The 21,110-nt window shown below is 46.1% G+C and overlaps 1 protein-coding gene and 2 non-coding genes across 4 annotated transcripts in view; 1 reads left to right on the forward strand and 2 right to left on the reverse strand.

Annotated features, from left to right (window-relative positions):
• Nucleotides 1–21,110, forward strand: part of SLC12A7 (solute carrier family 12 member 7) — a 574,243-nt gene that overhangs the window by 170,090 nt on the left and 383,043 nt on the right. The gene's annotated exons all lie outside the window — the stretch shown is intronic.
• Nucleotides 9,945–10,026, reverse strand: TRNAS-UGA. The gene has a single exon. It is a non-coding gene; the product is annotated as a tRNA-Ser (tRNA).
• On the reverse strand, nt 10,169–10,250 carry TRNAS-AGA. The gene has a single exon. It is a non-coding gene; the product is annotated as a tRNA-Ser (tRNA).

Genomic DNA, 21,110 nt, shown 5'->3' on the forward strand with positions numbered 1-21,110 from the left:
CAGACCAGAGGGACAGGGCACTGGGGGCAGACCAGAGGGACAGGGCATTAGAACTGGGTCTCTTCCCCATTCTCATCCTGTCTCCTCTGCAACTCCCATCCATCCTCTCTCGCTCTCCCATTCATCTCATCATCAGGAGCCTGTGTGGGCGGCTCCACGCTTGCATGTCCCCACTTCCCCCCATTTATTCAGGCTGGCAGAGAGGAGAGGAGCTGCAGCACAGTGGGAGGGAGTACAATCCAGCGCTGAGATCCACACAACTGCACAGCCATTGACACCATAGCACAGCGCACAGCACACATTGAGACCAGTCTGCTCACAGTGCTCAGGCTAAACTGTTGGACACTTACATAGAGCACAAGGAGAAGAAAACTGCACAAACTGGAAGGCTGCCGCTCTCATGTCAGGGCAATTAACTCTCAGTGAGCGCTGCACCGGAGTGGTAATTTTGGCAATCCTCCACCTCACTCATTACTTTCTGCTCTCCAGCTACATTGGTCGGGGCCCGGGGGAGGGGGGCAGGCTCAGAGAGGTCATACTGTTAGGTCCCATGGCTTAATGAGAATTGTAAGGAGAGCACCTGTGTACTGCTCTGCCTGGCTCACCAGACTACTTTTCCCGAGCATGCACCTTTCCTCTTCGGCCACCAATCTCATCGGGACTCTAAGTGTAGGCACAGATTGGAGGAAGATTGGTCATGCAGCCCAATCATCACTCGCCCCCAGCTTAAATCCACTCGCCAAATGCTAGTAGGCGAGTGGAAATTTTGAGGGCTGGTTTACAGCTTCAGTCTTGAACTATTGGCCCTCCATTCCCTTCACTTATACAAGTGTCTCACTCTCTAGTCCTGCAAAAAACATATTTATTTAATCCCTTATCAGTGAGAGGCTAGGTTACACATGGACGCTGCGTTCCCTGTAAAAGCAGAACACAACACTATGGAAAGTATAAGTATTGCAGCTCCTAATTGTGCGTTGCGTGCCATATAGTGAAGCACATGAAAAGCATGCTTCTTCACGGTCACTTAACGTGTTCGTTTTGCGGTTACGTGAGGCACTGCATGCATTGGTCTTTATTCTTACAGTAGAGAAGTCATTAATTATAACTTTTTGTGAATTGGGACATTTAAACTTGCTTTTTTTTTTTTTTTTTTTTTTTTCCAATCTAAATTTAGTAGGAGTCGGAGTCGGTGCATTGTTTGCCGACTCCGACTCCAGGTACCCAAAATTTCCCCCGACTCCGACTCCGACTCCACAGCCCTGGAATTATAGGTAGGATACTCATCTTGATTATGTTGGCTCTCCCAAACCACTAGAAGAAACCTTTGTTCCATTCAAGTAAATCCTTCTTGATCGCATTTAACAAAGGAATGAAGTTATTAGTGTATAGATCATCCATGTTTGATGACAAATTAATTCCTAAATATGGTATAGATTCATTTTCCCATGTAAATGGGAAATTAAGTTTGCATTGGTCTACTATATCAGTGGGTAAGGAAATGTTTAGAGCCTTGGATTTAGAGAAGTTCATTTTAAAATTTGAATTGGTCTTAAATAGGGAAAAATCCTTTAGTAGATTGGGAATTGTAATTATTGGGTTGGTAAGGAATAATAGGATGTCATCCGCAAAGGCTGCCAATTTATATGTTTTATTGTTGATAACAATACCTTTAATGTCCATGTGCAAACAGTTTTCTGAAGACAATCGGACTAAGGACATGAATTACTGGAACCATGTCCTGTGGTCTGGTGATTTTTTTTTATTTTTTTTTTGGTTCAGATGGTGTCAAGCGTGTGTGGCGGCAACCAGGTGAGAAGTAAAAAGACAACTGTGTCTTGCCTACAGTCAAGCATGGTGGTGGGAGTGTCATGGTCTGGGGCTGCATGAGTGCTGCCGGCACTGGGGAGCTACAGTTCATTAAGGGGACCATGAATGCCAACATGTACTGTGACATACTGAAGCAGAACATGATTCCCTCCCTTCAGAGACTGGGCCGCAGTGCAGAATTCCAACATGTTAATGACCCCAAACACGCCTCTAGGACGACCACTGCCTTGCTAAAGAAAGAAGCTGAGGGTAAAGGTGATGGACTGGCCAAGCATGTCTCCAGACCTAAACCCTATTGAACATCTGTGGGTCATCCTCAAACAGAAGGCGGAGTGCAAGGTCTCCAACATCCACCAGCTCCGTGATGTCATGGAGGATTGGAAGAGCACTCCAGTGGCAACCTGTGAACTCCATGCCCAAGAGGGTTAAGGCAGTGCTGGAAAATAATGGTGGTCACACAAAGATTGAGACTTTGGGCCCAATTTGGAAATTTTCACAAAAACACTGGAACAAGAACTAGAAATTATAAGAACTTTGCAATACTAGGCTGTAGTGGTATCAGCAAATCGTCCTAAAGACAAAGGACATGAGAGTCTCAAAAGTGCTTTAATAGTTTTTGGCTACCCAGACAGGACCTTCATTAGATCCAGTAGGTCAAGCAAAAATCTTGAACTATCAAAGGAGAAGCAAAACGCACAGAGTAATATGGTCATTCTGTATGTCACTGGAGTGTAAGAAAAATATTACCCTGTTTTTTTTTTTTTTTTTCAAGCCCTGCCGGCTGTAGCATTCTGTGTTGCTGTTTACTGTGTCTCATTACGACACCTTCCTTTTTTTTTATTTTTTTGCACATCACTGTATCTTGACCCTTTTATTTGAATATTGGTACCCCATTTGGCGAAAAACAATCAGCCCAGTTGGTAAGCTATCATTAAAGTGGTTGTAAACCCTTTACAATCACTTTTTGCTACGTGTAAGCCTGTAATGAGGCTTACCCATAGCTACTTGGATATCGCCTAAACCTGCTAGGTTTAGGAGATATCCGCTGTATCTGCATGTGCCGACGTCAGAGGCACATGCGCACTGAAGCAACGGCTCGTACGTGCCGTCTCTTCAGTGAGTGTACCGTTAGGAAGTCACGTCATCGTGGCTCCTGCCAATCGCAGCGACTGAGCCCGCGATACCCAGAAGTAACTACGGGAGCGATGTCGCCGGACCAGTGTACGAGGGCCGGTGCGGGGGCTTCGCTCTAAGGTAGGTAATTCATAATGAGCTAGTATGCTATGCATACTAGCTCATTATGGCTTTGTCTTGCAGGTGTGTGTTTTTTTTTTTTTTTCCCAGGGTGCCAGTGGCGGACCTGCCAATTCTGGTGTTCAATCGCAAATGCCAAGAGAGCTCTGCGGTGCCAGACAGTGAGCACAGGGCCCACTAGAGGATGTTGAGCCACCCTCCTGAAGTCTGTTTCTGATTGGTGGAGAAATTTACACCAGTGGCCTGCTGGAAGTAATTTTGTGGGGCTCTGGCAGTGCTCATCCTGTTCCTCCTTGCACAAAGGAGCAGATACCGGTCCTGCTAATGGGTTAAGGACCCTGTTCAGCTCTCCTAGAATAACTGCCTGTCTCCTGAAATCTCCTCCATGCTCTTGAGACTGCTGGGAGACACAGTAAACCTTCTGGCAATGGCACGTATTGATGTGGCATCCTTGAGGAGTTGGACTGCCTATGCAACCCCCTATAGGGTCCAGGTAACGCCTCTTACTACCAGTAGTGACACTGACTCTAGCCAAATGCAAAACTAGTGAAAAACAGTCAGAAAAGATGAGTAAAAAAATGTTGGTGGCCTCCACCTGTAAAACAATTCCTGTTTTGGAGGTTGTCTCATTTTTGCACATCTAGTGCACTTGTTAGTTTCATTAACACCAAAGCAGCTGAAACTCGTTCACGGCTTGCCGACCAGCGCACGACGATATAAGTTGACACCATGGCACGGGCAGGCAAAGGGGCGTACCTGTACGTCCCTTTAAATTTGCCGCTCTGCGGGCGGCAAAGGCAGAATAGGGGGATGCCTTTGTAAATAAGGCATTCCCCTGTTCTGCCTAGTGACACGTCGGTGATCTACTGTTCCCTGTGATCATGAACAGTGGTGTGTTACTGGTAGCTCCTCCCCCTAACAGTTAGAATCACTCCCTAGGACACACTTAACCCCTTCACTGTCAGTGTCATTTTCACAGTAATCAGTGCATTATTAAATGTGTCAAAAGTTCCGATGCGTCCACCATAAAGTCTCAGTCACGATAAAAATTGCAGATTGCTGCCATTACTAGTAAAAAAAATAATAATTGAAATGCTATAAAACTATCCCCTATTTTGTAGACGCTATAACTTTTGCACAAACCAATCAATATACGCTTATTGCGATTTATTTATTAATTTATTTATTTTTTGTCCCAAAAATATGTAGAAGAAAGAAGAAAAAAGCTAAAAAATAAAATAAAATAAAAAGAAATCTCAGTTTAGGCCAATATGTATTGGCCTAAACTGAGATTTTTTTTTTAGCTTTTTTCTTCTTCTCTTCCCGAGCAGTATTTTCTTGACGACAAAGCAGGACAGTCTTGCTCTAGTGAAAATTTCCAATCGGACCAGTTTTTTTCCTTCCTCCAGCAATGAATAAAAAAACTAATTTATGACTCTGAAGCATGCAGCTAAAATAATACATGTGCTTTTGTAAGCCTCTTATTTAGCATGAATGCACTTCATATTAAAGTCATTTCAATTTACACTGCTAGAAAGCCTGAAAGAAATTCGCATGGCAGCAAATTTAAACTGCAAATGGATGCTATGAGGTGTAAAATACTTAATAAAAGGGGTAATCATTTTTAATTAAATAAAATGACATTGCATTAATTTATGTGGTGTAAACTGTTTGTTTGAGCACCCACAAAGCTGGTGACTAGTAAAAGTAGGTTCGAGTACAGTTTTCAGGGCTGGCATCCACGTTGAACAATTATTTTTCAGCATGTACTCTGCACATTGATGTAGGAGTATTCCAGAATGGAAAATTCTCAATGAGTTAATGCCATTTGTCCACATTTTGTTTAATACTACCATATCATAAAATACTAATATTTGCCATGTATTTCTGTGCAGCTGAAAGTGTACTCTATCACTTCCACAAATTCTAAATGTGATATTATATTATTATTATTATTTTTTTTTTTTTAACCACTTCCCGACCGCCGCATGTATATGTACGTCCACAGAATGGCACGTACAGGCAAATGGGCGTACATGTACGTCCTTGCCTTCTAGCGGGTGGGGGGTCCAATCGGCTCCACGGGGAGCGATCCGGGACGACGGCGCGGCTATTCGTTTATAGCCGCTCCGTCGCGATCGCCCCCCCGGAGCTGAAGAACGGGGAGAGCCGTATGTAAACACGGCTTCCCCGTGCTTCACTATGGCGCTGCATAGATCGAGTGATCCCTTTATATAGAGAGACTCGATCAATGACGTCAGTCCTACAGCCACACCCCCCTACAGTTGTAAACACACACTAAGTGAACACTAACTCCTACAGCGCCCCCTGTGGTTAACTCCCAAAATGCAACTGTCATTTTCACAATAAACAATGCAATTTAAATGCATTTTTTGCTGTGAAAATGACAATGGTCCCAAAAATGTGTCAAAATTGTCTAAAGTGTCCGCCATAATGTCACAGTCACGAAAAAAATCGCTGATCGCTGCCATTAGTAGTAAAAAAAAAAAAATTAATAAAAATGCAATAAAACTATTCCCTATTTTGTAAACGCTATAAATTTTGCGCAAACCAATCGATAAACGCCTATTGTGATTTTTTTCTTGCTGAGGCGGCCATTTTCTTGTAGTCTCAGCTTGTTTTTGCCTCTAGCACTGACTATCCCTCTGGAACAGTGCAAATTACACAGAACACCTTGTGAGGAATAGCAGACGGTAGTACAGCGCAATACCTGAGTTAGGGCGGTGAGTCCTGTGGGGGGCTCCCTCAGTCTGTGGCAGCTAGGAGAGTGTAGGTGTGTGAATCTGCGCTAAGGATTTTAAATACTGGCAAAGGTTGTAAAAAATAAAATAAAAATGTGAAATACATTTTATAGAACTGCAGCCTCTACTTGTTACTATAACCATAGGTGAAGTAAAATGAATGGAGAAGAAGAGATGGTAGGTATGGCGCTGTTCTATGTGATGTCATAAATAATTAAAAATATGAAAAAACATCATGAGATATTATATATATAAAAAAAATATCCAGAATATAAATAGTCCAAAAGTGCTTGGTGCAACTGATGCAAGTGTGCAATATAAAAAGGTGTGCAATGAATATAAAATTTGTGTACCTGTGCTGAGGGAGGGTGGACTTTGGTGTAATTGGCCTGCGGTCCCTAATGGGTGTCAGACGAGGTGTGTCAGCATGGCATCGGAAGGCCGCTTCTTCCCCAGACATCCCTGTGGTGGCAAAGAGAAAGGAGCCGCTCAGGTGATTGCTTCTCCCAGAACCACGGGTGCAGGCAATGAATATGAAATTGCAAAACAAAAGAAATTCTTCTGGACATCCGCACTGCGAATAAAAATGTGCCTTTTATTGTGAAAATTCAAAAATAGAAAAACTGTTGACGCGTTTCACACTGTGTTATTGAAAAAGGAAGAGGTACTCACTGGTTCATGTATAACATTTGTATTGGCCACATCCCTCAGTATTAGAACAAAAAGAGAGTATCTCCCCCTAGGTGGGATTTTAACGGCCAAACAAAATGTCAAGGTAAAAATCAGGTCTTTTAATAGAAATTAGTACATATACTGGAACTTGGTAGTAATGCACGTAGCAAGCACCCACGGTGCATGTAAAAACAGATGTACAGGTACAAAACAATAACACTAAAACAATACATGTGCCATAAACAAATGGCAAATAGACGAAAAAACACTCTCCTAGTTGATGGTGTGTGTATGCCCAACGCTTTTCTGGTTGTCGACCGCCATCAGGGGCCACGGAGGAAGAGCAATACAAATCATAGTTCAGTTTACACAAACCAAGTGGTTATCTGGATGTGGACCCCCTTTGGTTATAGGGTTATGTGGGGATAGGGTTGCGTCTGAGCGTTCCTCAAGCCTAGAGGGGTGGAAAGTAGAGGGGCCCAGGACCTTTTGGTATGTGAATAACCAGGTCACGTTCTGCCCGGTACCGGTACCGCAGAAGGATTCTACTCCAATCTGTTTTGTAGTTCCAAAGAAGGAGGGGGTTCGTCCGATCCTGAACCTCAAGGCCCTCAACACCTTTTGTGAAGGTAAAAAGGTTCAGGATGGAATCGGTTCGCTCTGTGGTCGCTGCACCCCATCCGAGGGATTTTTTTGGCATCCCTGGACATCAAAAAATGCGTACTTGCATGTCCCCATATGCGTCGGGCATCAGAGGTGTTTGCGGTTGGGGACGAGCACTACCAGCTTGTAGCTTTCCCCTTTGGCCTGGCGTCGGCACCAAGGGTTTTACCAAGGTGCTCTCCCCGATTCTGGCTTTGCTGCAACAGCGAGGAATCGCAATCGTGGGCTACCTGGATGACCACCTTCTGAGAGCTTGGAAAACCTGGCAGGAAGACTATCCAAGTCATCAGATGCTGGATCCCTGTGCGGACACGGCAGACGCGTTGGTAGCTCCATGGGGGCATTATCGGCTGATTTATGCCCCCCCACCCATAAAACTTCTACAGCGTCTGCTTCGCAGAGTGGAGACCGAGGGAATTCCGATGATTCTAAATGCCCCAGATTGGCCATGGTGTCCCTGGCACGCCGACTTAGTGCGAATGGTGGTGGATGTTCCTTGGCGACTACCCATGCGGGAGGACCTTCTGTCGCAGGGCCCTATACTTCATCCTGCTTTACAGTTGCTGGCTTTAACAGCGTGGCTGTTGAAAGTCAGGCGCTAAGGGACCGAGGTCTGTCGAACTCGGTAATCTCCACTATGATAAGGGCATGGAAGTCATCTTCTCTGAAGATTTATCATCGCACATGGAAGGCCTACATCTCTATGTGTGAGGAGATGGGGCGACATCCGCGTACGTATTCAGTTTCCAGGATTTTGCTATTTTTGCAGCAGGGAGTGGATCAGAAACTTGCCTTAAGCACCATTAAGGGGCAGATATCTACCTTGGCTGTCTTTTTTTTTTTTTTCAGTATCCCTTGGCAACTCATTCATTGGCGAGTACGTTTTGTGCAGGGGGTTCGACGTGTCCCCTCCGGTTCGGCCACCACTGTCTCCGTGGGATTTGAATCTGGTGCTCTCGGTACTTCAGAAACCGCCGTTTGAAAACATTAGGGAGATCCCCTTGACGCTCTCTCAGAAGGAAGCCTTTCTGGTGGCTATTACATCTGCCAGGAGAGTTTCTGAGTTGGCGGCCTTGTCTTGTAAGTCTCCCTACCTGATCCTACACAGGGATAAGGCGGTGCTACGCCCGCAGCCTTCATTTCTTCCTAAGGTTGTTTAAGGTTGTTTTGGCGTTTTATCTGAATGAAGACATTATGCTTCCATCCTTGTGTCCGCAGCTGTCGCATTCCAAAGAGGTTGCTTGCATTCCTTGGACCTGGTTCGGGCTCTACGGGTGTATCTGTCTGCTACGGCTTTATTTCAGAGGTCAGACTCACTGTTTGTCGGTAACTGGTCCGAAGAAGGGCCTGGCGGTATCGTCGGCCACCATTTCTCGGTGGATTAGACAGATCGTGATCCAGGCTTATGCCTTAAAAGGGCAGGCACCTCCCTTTCCTGTCATGGCACATTCGACCAGGGCAATTGATGCTCCTTGGGCTTTCTGACATCAAGTGTCTGTTTCTCCGGTGTGTAAGGCGGCGACCTTGTCATCCGTTCACAAAATTTTACAAGGTTTATGTGAGTGCATCTGCGGATGCTTCCTTCGGACTCAAGGTTTTGCAGGCGGCTGTTTAAGGTTGCAACTACTCCGTTGAGGAGCTCTGGTTGTTATGGGTGGAGTTTTTAGCTTGGGGACATCCCTAAGGCCAAGATTTAAGTGCTGTCCATCAATGAATGAAAGAGAAAATGGGATTTTTGTACTCACCGTAAAGTCCTTTTCTCTGAAGTTCATTGACGGACACAGCACCCACCCCTCCTTTTTGACAAACTGAGATACTGGATGCAGTGTGACTGCCCCCTGGGTGGTACTGTGCAGTTTTTGCGGTTTTTAACATGTTCTGCCTAGTACTCCCCTGAAGGTGGCGATTTAACCCTAAGGTCAAGATTTAAGTGCTGTGTTCATCAATAAACTTCAGAGAAAGGGATTTTACGGTGAGTACAAAAATCCCATTATTCTTAACTCAAAAATGTACATTCTATTGCTATTGGCTTTTCCCCCCCCAAAAAATATTTTTACTTGAATTTTTATTTTTTGCTGTGGTGATCTAAATTCATTTTAAGAGTGACTGACTACTTTTGTTCTTCAGGGTCCCACTGTTTTTGAAAATGTAGCCATCCTCTTGTGCTTGCTCCCAATATGGACTAATGACCATGTGATGTCTAGTGTGCATAGAGCAGTACACTTGACTACAACTAATGTACACTCTTTGTTCCAAACAAACAGAAGTGGGGGGGAAGTAGAGGTCTGGGAGCTCATGGCGAACATTACAAGGAGGCAGAAAAATACAGTAGGGCTATGGTTTCACTTGCTGTATGGGGAAGGAGTAAAAAGGTGTGGTTGAGACGCATTTATACCCCCCCCTCTTAAATTGGTTGAAAACCCTTAGTGAAAAAAATATATAAATAAAACCCTGCAAGACAAAGGCGTAATGAGTTAGTATGCATAGCATACTAGCTCATTATCAATTTCTTAACTGAGATCGAAGCCCCTGTAGCCATCCTCGTACATAGCTTCGGGGGGGGGGTTACATCCGGGTATTGGGACATCGACAGAGCTGCCACACCGTCGCAATAGCGGTCCTGAGCTTCCTAATAGGTGCTGAAAGAGGAGTCCAAACGGCTAAGACTTTTCATCAACGGGTCCACAGCTTTCAACAAATCCTTCCCTTATCAGCAGGTGCTCCCCTGAACATGATAACCGTAGGCAGCGTTTTTCTTCACCAAATCGTAGTCGGCAGGATTTGAACCTGCGCGGGGAGACCCCAATGGATTTCAAGTCCATCGCCTTAACCACTCGGCCACGACTACCTGATGGCTGACTTGATTGGAGGCGGTGCCAACAGGGCAACAAATGACAGAACGAAACCAAGACGATCAATGCAAACCTTATGCCGGTGAAAAACACAAGTTGCAGCGAGGAATGTTGAGTTGACCCTGCCTTTGAAAAGAGCGTAGTCGGCAGGATTTGAACCTGCGCGGGGAGACCCCAATGGATTTCTAGTCCATCGCCTTAACCACTTGGCCACGACTACCTAACGCTCTCACCCTTTCTATGGCGTCACCAGAGTAGTTACGGCATCAAAATACTTTCCATGCCATAATCCTTTCTGGCTGCATTACGACAATGACGTCATACTATAAACTGTCATATCGCAGTGGCTATGCTCTGTTTCTGGAGGAGCGGCGCTAAACCTGGCTATTTAACCACTTTATTCTTGCTCACTCGTCTGCTGTGTGGCTGCCGTGTTGGAGCGAACGGTGGTGGGGGCTTCCCTCCTCGCCTTGTTTTGGATGCCTGCCAGATGCTCGCCAGTCTTCCGGAGCTTCGTGGGGATCAGCAGCAGTAGGCTTGTTTCTCCTGGCGCTTGGGTTGGTCACGTGTCCCCTTCAACAGACCACGATCCTCCAAACACAACAAATACCAGCGCGGCTAAGCCTGTGGCTGGGGGTGCTGGCTTCAGAGGTTCTCTGGAGGCCCCTCCCCCCTTCCCATGAGAGAAGCAAGGAGGGCAGTGAACGGTGAATTGAGACACTCAGGTTAAAGTAACAACGCTGAATGCTGAACCGAAAAGACAGAGTGAGTAACGTTCAGTGCATTGTGCATGGTACATTGCTGGACATAAATGATTGAGAAAAAGTATCAAGCCAAAGCTGGAGGTTGGAAAAACTGCCGCGTTTAGCGTTTTCTCTTTTTTTTTTTTTTTTTTCTCTTTCCCATTATTGACGCATACACTTTTTTTGCTGCATAAACCTCAGGTTTTCTAAATATTTTTTTTTTTCTCCTCTCCCTCCCCTCCCTTTTTTTTATTTTTTTTATTTTTTTTTTTTAAACTGGCCGGTGGGTCCAAGTCTTTTTTTTTTTCCCCATGACTAAGAAATTAAGCTTTTGTTTAAGGAGAATTGAGAAGTCCTAAGCAATCATATTGGGGCCGCAATCACCAAGGTCAGCAAAGGAAAAGGGGGGGGGGGGCAGCAATCGCAGCAGCAGACAAATTAGAAAAATATGCCCATACATCAGACCAAACCACGATTAAAGGAGGATCGTCAGCTCAGGCCCTGGCCAAAATAACATCATATAGGAAGAGTCAAGGACAAGTGGCTGCAGCAGTAACTAAAAATGTCATCAATAAAAATATAGCTGCAGCGGATAGAAGGGCTGAGATAGATCCAGTATTGGCTCCCCCTATAGAAGACACCACTACAATAAAGGATGTATTCTCGGTGGTTAATGAATGCAAACAGACACTGGGAGAACTGTGCGATCAAATTAAGGGCATTAAAGAGGAGCTGGTCTCGGTGCGACAGGAGCTCCAGAAAACAAATGAAAGGATATCAGAGGTGGAGTGGAAGATATCCCAAATAGAGGATGAGCTGCACCCAGTAAAACAAGAGGTTAAGAGAATGAAGGATCAAGTGTGCAAGTTCGATGAAAAGATGGATGAAATAGAAAACAGTCTTCGGAGGGACAATGTGAGATTGGTGGGACTCCCGGAAAAGTGTGAAGGGACTAATCCCATAGAGTTTTTGGAAACTTGATTTATAAAGTTATTTGGAAGAGTTTTTCACAGCTGTTTTTGATAGACAGAGCACATAGAGTTCCTTTTAAGCCGCCTCCCCCTGGAGGACACCCACGATCAATGTTAATGACATTTTTAAATTTACAGGGATAAAGAGACATTATTGAGAAGGGGTAGAGAGATGGGGAACATTTTGGGGGAGGGGAAAATGGGAGTGAATGGAGGAATGGGGATGGACCGATCACAAAACAAGCCCTTAGGGACTACCTAGAAAGGTGCAGGGAGGGGGTGGGAGGAGGGAGAGTAGAAAGGGAGGTGGGAGGGTGAATCACCAAAGGGTGGTATTTCAGGGGAAACAGAAGGGTTTGATTTCATGGAGGGGAAAATATGTACACAAATATATACACACACGCAAATAGTACAAACCTTGGTAAAATGTAAATTAGCACAGATAATATATTTAAAAACAACAAGCACAGTTGTCACAGAATGCAATGATAAAACACATAAGTACACTAAATAGCAAGTGGGGAAAGTTATAGTTTTGCTCCATATAGTGCTCCTGAAGGGGGAGGGGAGGAGGGAAGAAAGAAAGGGGGGATTGGGAGTATGGGTGCAATAGGAGGTGTAAAAACAGAATTGCCCCCTTTCTCTTTTTTTTTTTTTTCCCTTCTCCATGTTTCTTGCCCATGTTATTGGGTGGTATATGAATATCCTGGCTTGTAGAATGTATAAGGATGTGACTTAATGCAGGATAGAATATTGAAAATAGAATCTTGGAATGTCCGCGGGATGGGTACTCCAGCCAAAAGAGCAGTAGTATATGACATGCTGGAAGCGCACAAGGTGGGACTGATCTGCTTGCAGGAGACACACTACACCAAGGACATTAAGAAACAAGTTCAGAACAGGAAATATCAATATCACTCGGTCCACACCTCTTATTCAAGGGGTGTGGCGGTCTTGGTAAAAAGGGGAGTGGCGTTCACCTGTAAGCAGGTCAGTATTGATGAAGAGGGGCAATATGTTTTTTCTTTACTGTCTAATTGAGAATAGGGAATATGTTCTAGCAAATATATATTCTGAGATTGGGGTTATTAGACTCCAGCGATAGATGCGTTTTCCAGTGAGTACGCCAATCCAGAACTGAGTTTTTAAGGGCCTAGTAACCCACTTTTATTTAAAAACACAGAAGTTCACAAATACAACAGTAGCCCTCGCAGGGGGTTCCACCATTCCTGTATCTTGCAAAACTCAACAGTTTAGCCTCCTTGCCATCCAGCTGTTTCAGGCCTAAGTTCTGCTCCTCAGAACTACCCGTTTCCCAACGGTAAGCACACACCTAGCTTCTTCTGTCAGCGTCTTGCTGCGCAATTTCTGTCCCTCAGAACAGTTTCCTGGAGTCAAGCTCAAACCTCGCTTTCTCCAGTCCTTTATGACATCTGCCTCCTGCAAAGATGCATCCACTCTATGACTTCTCTGAGAGATTTGGGAGTCACCTGACTCCCAGCACAGATTCAACAAACAATAGTCACTGCCCCTACCTATGAATGGTATAATAAGGAGCGCTGGAATGGGCGTATAAACATACAAAAACATAGAATATCCAGGCTCAAACTTACCGACCAATCAGCAACCAACCAAATTCCCCTGTCTAACTGGTACGTTAAAAACAGAGGCTTAGTTGCACACATCTGCAAATGCATGTGTAAGCTGCAGGCCCCGTCAAGGCGCTCTGTGTAAACTGCAGTCCTAACTGCAACATTGCATTTTATGTCTCCTCAGTGGGAGCACATGACTGCTGATGGATAGATAAGGGGCAGGTGACTGGAGGAGCCCAGCCCTCAATAAAGGGGCAGGAACACACTGCACACTAAGCACATGGAAGCAAAGGTGCTAGTGCGTTGCCTGACCACAATGACAAAAATTCAACAAACAATAGTCACTGCCCCTACCTATGAATGGTATAATAAGGAGCGCTGGAATGGGCGTATAAACATACAAAAACATAGAATATCCAGGCTCAAACTTACCGACCAATCAGCAACCAACCAAATTCCCCTGTCTAACTGGTACGTTAAAAACAGAGGCTTAGTTGCACACATCTGCAAATGCATGTGTAAGCTGCAGGCCCCGTCAAGGCGCTCTGTGTAAACTGCAGTCCTAACTGCAACATTGCATTTTATGTCTCCTCAGTGGGAGCACATGACTGCTGATGGATAGATAAGGGGCAGGTGACTGGAGGAGCCCAGCCCTCAATAAAGGGGCAGGAACACACTGCACACTAAGCACATGGAAGCAAAGGTGCTAGTGCGTTGCCTGACCACAATGACAAAAATTCAACAAACAATAGTCACTGCCCCTACCTATGAATGGTATAATAAGGAGCGCTGGAATGGGCGTATAAACATACAAAAACATAGAATATCCAGGCTCAAACTTACCGACCAATCAGCAACCAACCAAATTCCCCTGTCTAACTGGTACGTTAAAAACAGAGGCTTAGTTGCACACATCTGCAAATGCATGTGTAAGCTGCAGGCCCCGTCAAGGCGCTCTGTGTAAACTGCAGTCCTAACTGCAACATTGCATTTTATGTCTCCTCAGTGGGAGCACATGACTGCTGATGGATAGATAAGGGGCAGGTGACTGGAGGAGCCCAGCCCTCAATAAAGGGGCAGGAACACACTGCACACTAAGCACATGGAAGCAAAGGTGCTAGTGCGTTGCCTGACCACAATGACAAAAATTCAACAAACAATAGTCACTGCCCCTACCTATGAATGGTATAATAAGGAGCGCTGGAATGGGCGTATAAACATACAAAAACATAGAATATCCAGGCTCAAACTTACCGACCAATCAGCAACCAACCAAATTCCCCTGTCTAACTGGTACGTTAAAAACAGAGGCTTAGTTGCACACATCTGCAAATGCATGTGTAAGCTGCAGGCCCCGTCAAGGCGCTCTGTGTAAACTGCAGTCCTAACTGCAACATTGCATTTTATGTCTCCTCAGTGGGAGCACATGACTGCTGATGGATAGATAAGGGGCAGGGACTCCCAGCACAGACCTCCTGTCTGTGGGGTGGGGCCCTGAGCCATGTCAGATCAGAACTATATAGCTGGACACACAGCTGTCCAATTGGTGTGTCTTTTTTTTCTCCAGAATTTGGCGTAAACCAGCAATTTCTCATACAGCACAGGGTCCTACCCTCACAATATATCTATCCCCCCGCCATTTAAATTGAAAGTTATGTATAAACTAATGGATTTCATGATGGATAAAACTGGAATTCCCGTTATAGCAATGGGGGATTTTAACGAGGTAATAAATAAGAAATGGGATAGATTTCCACGGGAAAGTGTACAGAATGCCGCAGAGAGCCAGCTGCATCAGCTCTTGCAGGAAGTGGGGCTATTTGATATATGGAGAGTGAGAAATCCAGAGGAGTTGCAATATTCTTGCTGCTCCAGCTCTTATTCCACATTGTCCAGGATAGACTTGGTCCTGGGCAATGTGGAAGCTTCTCAAATAATCAGGGAAATAGTATATCAGCCCAGAGGGGTATCGGATCATTCATTGGTGACTAAGGCCCCATGCACACGAGACGCTGCTAAACTCGAGTTCAGAGGCATTTGGGCATTTTTTTCAACTGCCCCTGAACACATTTAATGTTATCCTATGTGTCCATGCACACAATCACGTTTTTTGGCGTTTCAAAGCAGTTGGGTTTAGGGCCGTTTTTCCAAACCCAAAATTTTGGGTTCAGAAGCATTCAGCTTTTGCGTTTTAGACGCAAAACGCGGTACCGGCGTTTTGCCGCGATTTCGTCTATAGGCGTTTTTAAAGGTGACCTATTTTTTTATATTGGAAATCTCAAAAATGATGGCAAATGATGAAAAACCATAAAAAAAAACATAAAAAATGTAATTGCTTGTACTGCATTGTGGACAATCCACAACTTGTGGCAGGTGACGTGGCCAGTGGACAATCCACAACTTGTGGCAGGTGGGGTGACGTGGCCAGGTGACGTGGCAGGTGACATAGCCAAGTGACATGGCAAGTGGACAATCCACAACTTGTGGCAGGTAACGTGGCCAGGTGACATGGCAGGTGACGTGGCTTGGTGACGTGGCCAGTGGACAATCCACAACTTGTGACAGGTGACGTGGCCAGTTGACGTGGCAGGTGACGTGGCCAGTGGACAATCCACAACTTGTGGCAGGTGGGGTGGCCAGGTGACATGGCAGATGACGTGGCAAGTGGACAATACACAACTTGAGGCAGGTGACGTGGCAAGTGGACAATCCACAACTTGTTGTAGGTGACGTGGCCAGGTGATGTGGCAGGTGACGTGGCCAGTGGAAAATCCACAACTTGTGGCAGGTGACGTGGCCAGTTGACGTGGCAGGTGGCGTGGCCAGTGGACAATCCACAACTTGTGGCAGGTGATGTGGCCAGGTGACGTGGCAGGTGACATGGCAAGTGGACAATCCACAACTTGTGGCCAGGTGACGTGGCTAGGTGACGTGGCCAGTGGACAATCCACAACTTGTGGCAGGTGATGTGGCCAGGTGATTTGGCAAGTGCATAATCCACTTGTGGCAGGTGACGTGGCAAGTGGACAATCCACAACTTGTGGCAGGTGTCGTGGTCAGGTGATGTGGCAAGTGGACAATCCACAACTTGTGGCAGGTGACGTGGCCAGTTGATGTGGCAGGTGACGTGGCCAGTGGACAATCCACAACTTGTGGCAGGTGACGTGGCCAGGTGACGTGGCAGATGACGTGGCAAATTGACAATTCACAACTTGGCAGGTGACGTGGCCAGTTGATGTGGCAGGTGATGTGGCCAGTGGACAATCCACAACTTGTGGCAGGTGACGTGGCCAGGTGACGTGGCAGATGACATGGCAAGTGGACAATCCACAACTTGTGGCAGGTGACGTGGCCAGGTGACATGGCAGGTGACGTGGCCAGGTGACGTGGCCAGTGGACAATCCACAACTTGTGGCAGGTGACGTGGCCAGTTGACGTGGCAGGTGACGTGGCCAGTGGACAATCCACAACTTGTGGCAGGTGACGTGGCCAGGTGATGTGGCAGGTGACATGGCAAGTGGACAATCCACAACTTGCGGCAGGTGACGTGGCCAGGTGACGTGGCCAGTGGACAATCCACAACTTGTGGCAGGTGACATGGCCAGGTGATGTGGCAGGTGACATGGCAAGTGGACAATCCACAACTTGCGGCAGGTGACGTGGCCAGGTGATGTGGCCAGTGGACAATCCACAACTTGTGGCAGGTGGGGTGGCCAGGTGACATGGCAGATGACGTGGCAAGTGGACAATACACAACTTGAGGCAGGTGACGTGGCCAGGTGATGTGGCAGGTGACGTGGCCAGGTGACGTGGCCAGTGGACATTCCACAACTTGTGGCAGGTGACGTGGCCAGTTGACGTGGCAGGTGGCGTGGCCAGTGGACAATCCACAACTTGTGGCAGGTGACGTGGCCAGGTGACATAGCCAGGTGACGTGGCCAGTGGACAATCCACAGCTTGTGGCAGGTGGTGTGGCCAGGTGACGTGGCAAGTGGACAATTCACAACTTGGCAGGTGACGTGGCCAGTTGATGTGGCAGGTGACGTGGCCAGTGGACAATCCACAACTTGTGGCAGGTGACGTGGCCAGGTGACGTGGCAGGTGATGTGGCCAGGTGACGTGGCCATGTGACATGGCAAGTGGACAATCCACAACTTGTGGCAGGTGACGTGGCCAGGTGACATGGCAGGTGACGTGGCAGGTGGCGTGGCCAGTGGACAATCCACAACTTGTGGCCAAGTGACGTGGCAGGTGACGTGGCCAGTGGACAATCCACAACTTGTGGCAGGCGGCGTGGCCAGGTGACGTGGCAAGTGGACAATTCACAACTTGGCAGGTGACGTGGCCAGTTGATGTGGCAGGTGACGTGGCCAGTGGACAATCCACAACTTGTGGCAGGTGACGTGGCCAGTTGACGTGGCAGGTGACGTGGCCATGTGACATGGCAAGTGGACAATCCACAACTTGTGGCAGGTGACGTGGCCAGGTGACATGGCAGGTGGCGTGGCCAGTGGACAATCCACCACTTGTGGCAGGTGACGTGGCCAGGTGACATGGCCAGGTGACGTGGCAGGTGACATAGCCAGGTGACGTGGCCAGTGGACAATCCACAACTTGTGGCAGGTGGCGTGGCCAGGTGATGTGGCAAGTGGACAATTCACAACTTGGCAGGTGACGTGGCCAGTTGATGTGGCAGGTGACGTGGCCAGTGGACAATCCACAACTTGTGGCAGGTGACGTGGCCAGGTGACGTGGCAGGTGATGTGGCCAGGTGACGTGGCCAGGTGACGTGGCAAGTGACACGCTAAATACACGTACACTGCTGCTCTCTCAGCTGCTCTGGTCTCACAAAATAGCTGAAATGGTTAAATAATATTGTTTTTTGAGCTTAGGGAGGGTCTTATGATGTTTCTTAACCAAATGCTTATAAACGCAAACGCCGCGAAATTCGCGGCAAAAACGGGCGTTTTAAACACCGGTTTTTGCGTTTGAAAACTTGTGTTTAGATGAGTTTGCATTTGCTTCTCGTGTGCATGGGGCCTTATAACCGTAAACCTAGAAGGGAGTAGGCCTGTTAGGGTATGGAAAATAAGCCTGCTGTGGTTTGAATTAATGGGGGAACCAGAGGAGATACTGTCAAAAATAACAGAGTTTAATGAAGGAACCGTGACAAGGGGAGTGATGTGGGACGCATTGAAAGCATTCCTTAGGGGTTTATGTATTCAACAAGTGGCGAAAATCAAAAAGGTATCAAGGAAATGGGAAAATAGGATTAGGAAGGAACTAGGGAATACAGAAAAGGAATACATTGAAAACCCAACACTGGAGAAACAAAGAACATGGCTGAATAAGCAACAGGAATATAAAATTGAAATTACAAGAAAATCAGAAAATAAGAGAATGTTTCAAAAGAAAGTGGCATTTGGGGAGGGGGAAAGTGTTGGGAGAATGTTGGCCCACTAGGGAAGAACTAATTCCACTCCTTCCGCTGTACCCACGATTAAAACAAGCTACGGAGATATATCCACACAGGTGTCGGTGATTACAGACACATTTAGAGAATATTATGATAAACTGTATAGGTCACAAGGCGTAGCGGGAGCGGAGGAATTGGAATGTTTTTTTGAGAACTTAGAATTGCCAACGCTCACGGGGGTAGAGAAAGAGCAAATGGAGGCCCTTATGACCCTCGAAGAGGTACAGCTAGCAGTCACTGAGATGGCCAACCAGAAGTCCCTGGACCGGACGGGCTTCCGGTAGAGACTTATAAGTATTATGGGAAAGTGCTACTCCCAGAACTTATCAAAGTATTGAACTGGGCGATGGAAGAGGGGAAGTTGCCCATCTCAATGACTGAAGCCACAATAATGGTATTGGACAAGGAGGGGAAGAACCCACTAGAGACTACATCATATAGACATATTTCCCTTCTCTGTGCAGAAGCTAAAATAATGGCTGGCAGGTTAAATAAAATAGTTGCGAGACTTGTACACCAGGATCAAACTGGATTCATTCCAGGTAGATCAACAAGCATGAACATTAGGAGGGTATTTCTTAACTTGCAAATACCAATAGAGAATGGTGGAACAAGAGCAGTAATGTCCTTGGATGTGGTTAAAGCTTTCAATAGCTTGGAATGGGGGTATATCTGGCATGTTTTGGAAGCTTTTGGGTTTGGACCAAAATTTATTAGGTGAATTAAAATATTTTATAATGGCCCGAGTGCAAAAATTAGTCAATGACTATTCAGCAAGAGTACAGTTAGAGAGGGGCACGAGGCAGTGGTGTCCATTGTCACCCCTGCTCTTTGCCCTTGCAATGGAACCATTAGCCACCACAATAATAACGGATAAGAGAATAAAGGGGTTCATGAGACCGACTGGGGAGGAGAGATTCGCTCTCTACTCGGATGATGTTCTCCTCTTCCTCAGTGACACGGATCACTCCCTTAAGCAGGCAATGACCATCTTTAGAGAATTTGGAAGAATCTCAGGATTGGTTATAAATTGGGAGAAATCAGCATTAATGCCGGTGGACCCAATGAGGAGCCAGATCTTGGCAGAGATTCCACAGTTGGAGATAGTGGGGACAATGAAATACCTAGGAATAGACATTACAAGTTACCTCAAATATATAGGGAATAATATAGTTCCCCCTTCTGACTAAATTTAAAAACAAAATTCAAATCTTGCGGCACCTCCCGTTGTCCGTTGCAGGGAGATGCAATTTGATTAAAATGCTGTGGATGCAACAATTATTATATGTATTGCACAATGCGCCAATATGGATACATAAGAAATGGTTTTGGAAAATAGATACCCTGTTTAGAGAACTAATATGGAAAGGAGGACAAGCCCGAATTAGGTTGCAAACCCTGCAGCTGGGGAGGGGGGAATGGCAGTACCACATCCATGTTGAATAATGTGACAGAAATAATTGGACAACATTTGGCTGCTTGGGGCCAATGTGTGTCAATATTTAGGTCGAGGGGAGGGGGGGAGGGATTTTGGAAGGGACTTTTCACGGCACTGATAAAGACAATCTGATAAAAAAATATCAAAATTTATTCAACAAAAAAGAAAATAAGTATAGTACAAAGACAATTTAAGAACAAACCCCACATTTCACAACAGAAAGCAAAAAACAGACTGTGTCTTAATGTAAGGAATTGATGACCTCGACCGGTTTCGCGGTGATTTACCGCTTCTTCAGGAGGAAATTCTTTTCTTTTCTAAAAAGTATGCATAGACATATAAATAGACAAGCAGAATATACAATATGAGTATACATTGTGTACAATTCAATACAATGCGTTATATAATGGAGCCGAGCACTCACCCAGGTTGGTCATATGATCAGACGTGGAGCCTGGTATAAGCCTTCCGTGGCGCGTGGAGGGGGATATTTTATTTAGACGGGCTCTATTGAGGTGAGGAGTAGAATAAATCATATATACAAGGAATGGTCAATTAATTATTGGGGTATGGGTCACCAGTGAGTGAGAGGAAATGTGTGTGGGTGATGGGAAAAAAGGGGGGAAAAATTGGGGAGGGGAAAAGGAAAGGGAGGGAAGGGGGGTGAGAAGATAGGGGAAGGAGAGAAAGGGGAGGGAAAAAAGTGAGGAAGGGAAAGGTTGTTTGGAAGGGAAGAGGAAGAAGGGCGGGGGGGGGGGAAAGGAATAGGGAAGAAAGGGGGGAAAAGTAGAAAGGGGAAGGGGGAAAGGAGGAAGGATCAGCAGGGACTAGTGAAGTGGTGCAAAAAGTGTCTGGACAAG

The sequence above is a fragment of the Rana temporaria genome, chromosome 5, assembly GCF_905171775.1.
Source record: "Rana temporaria chromosome 5, aRanTem1.1, whole genome shotgun sequence".
In the NCBI taxonomy this organism is placed as follows: Eukaryota; Metazoa; Chordata; class Amphibia; order Anura; family Ranidae; genus Rana; species Rana temporaria.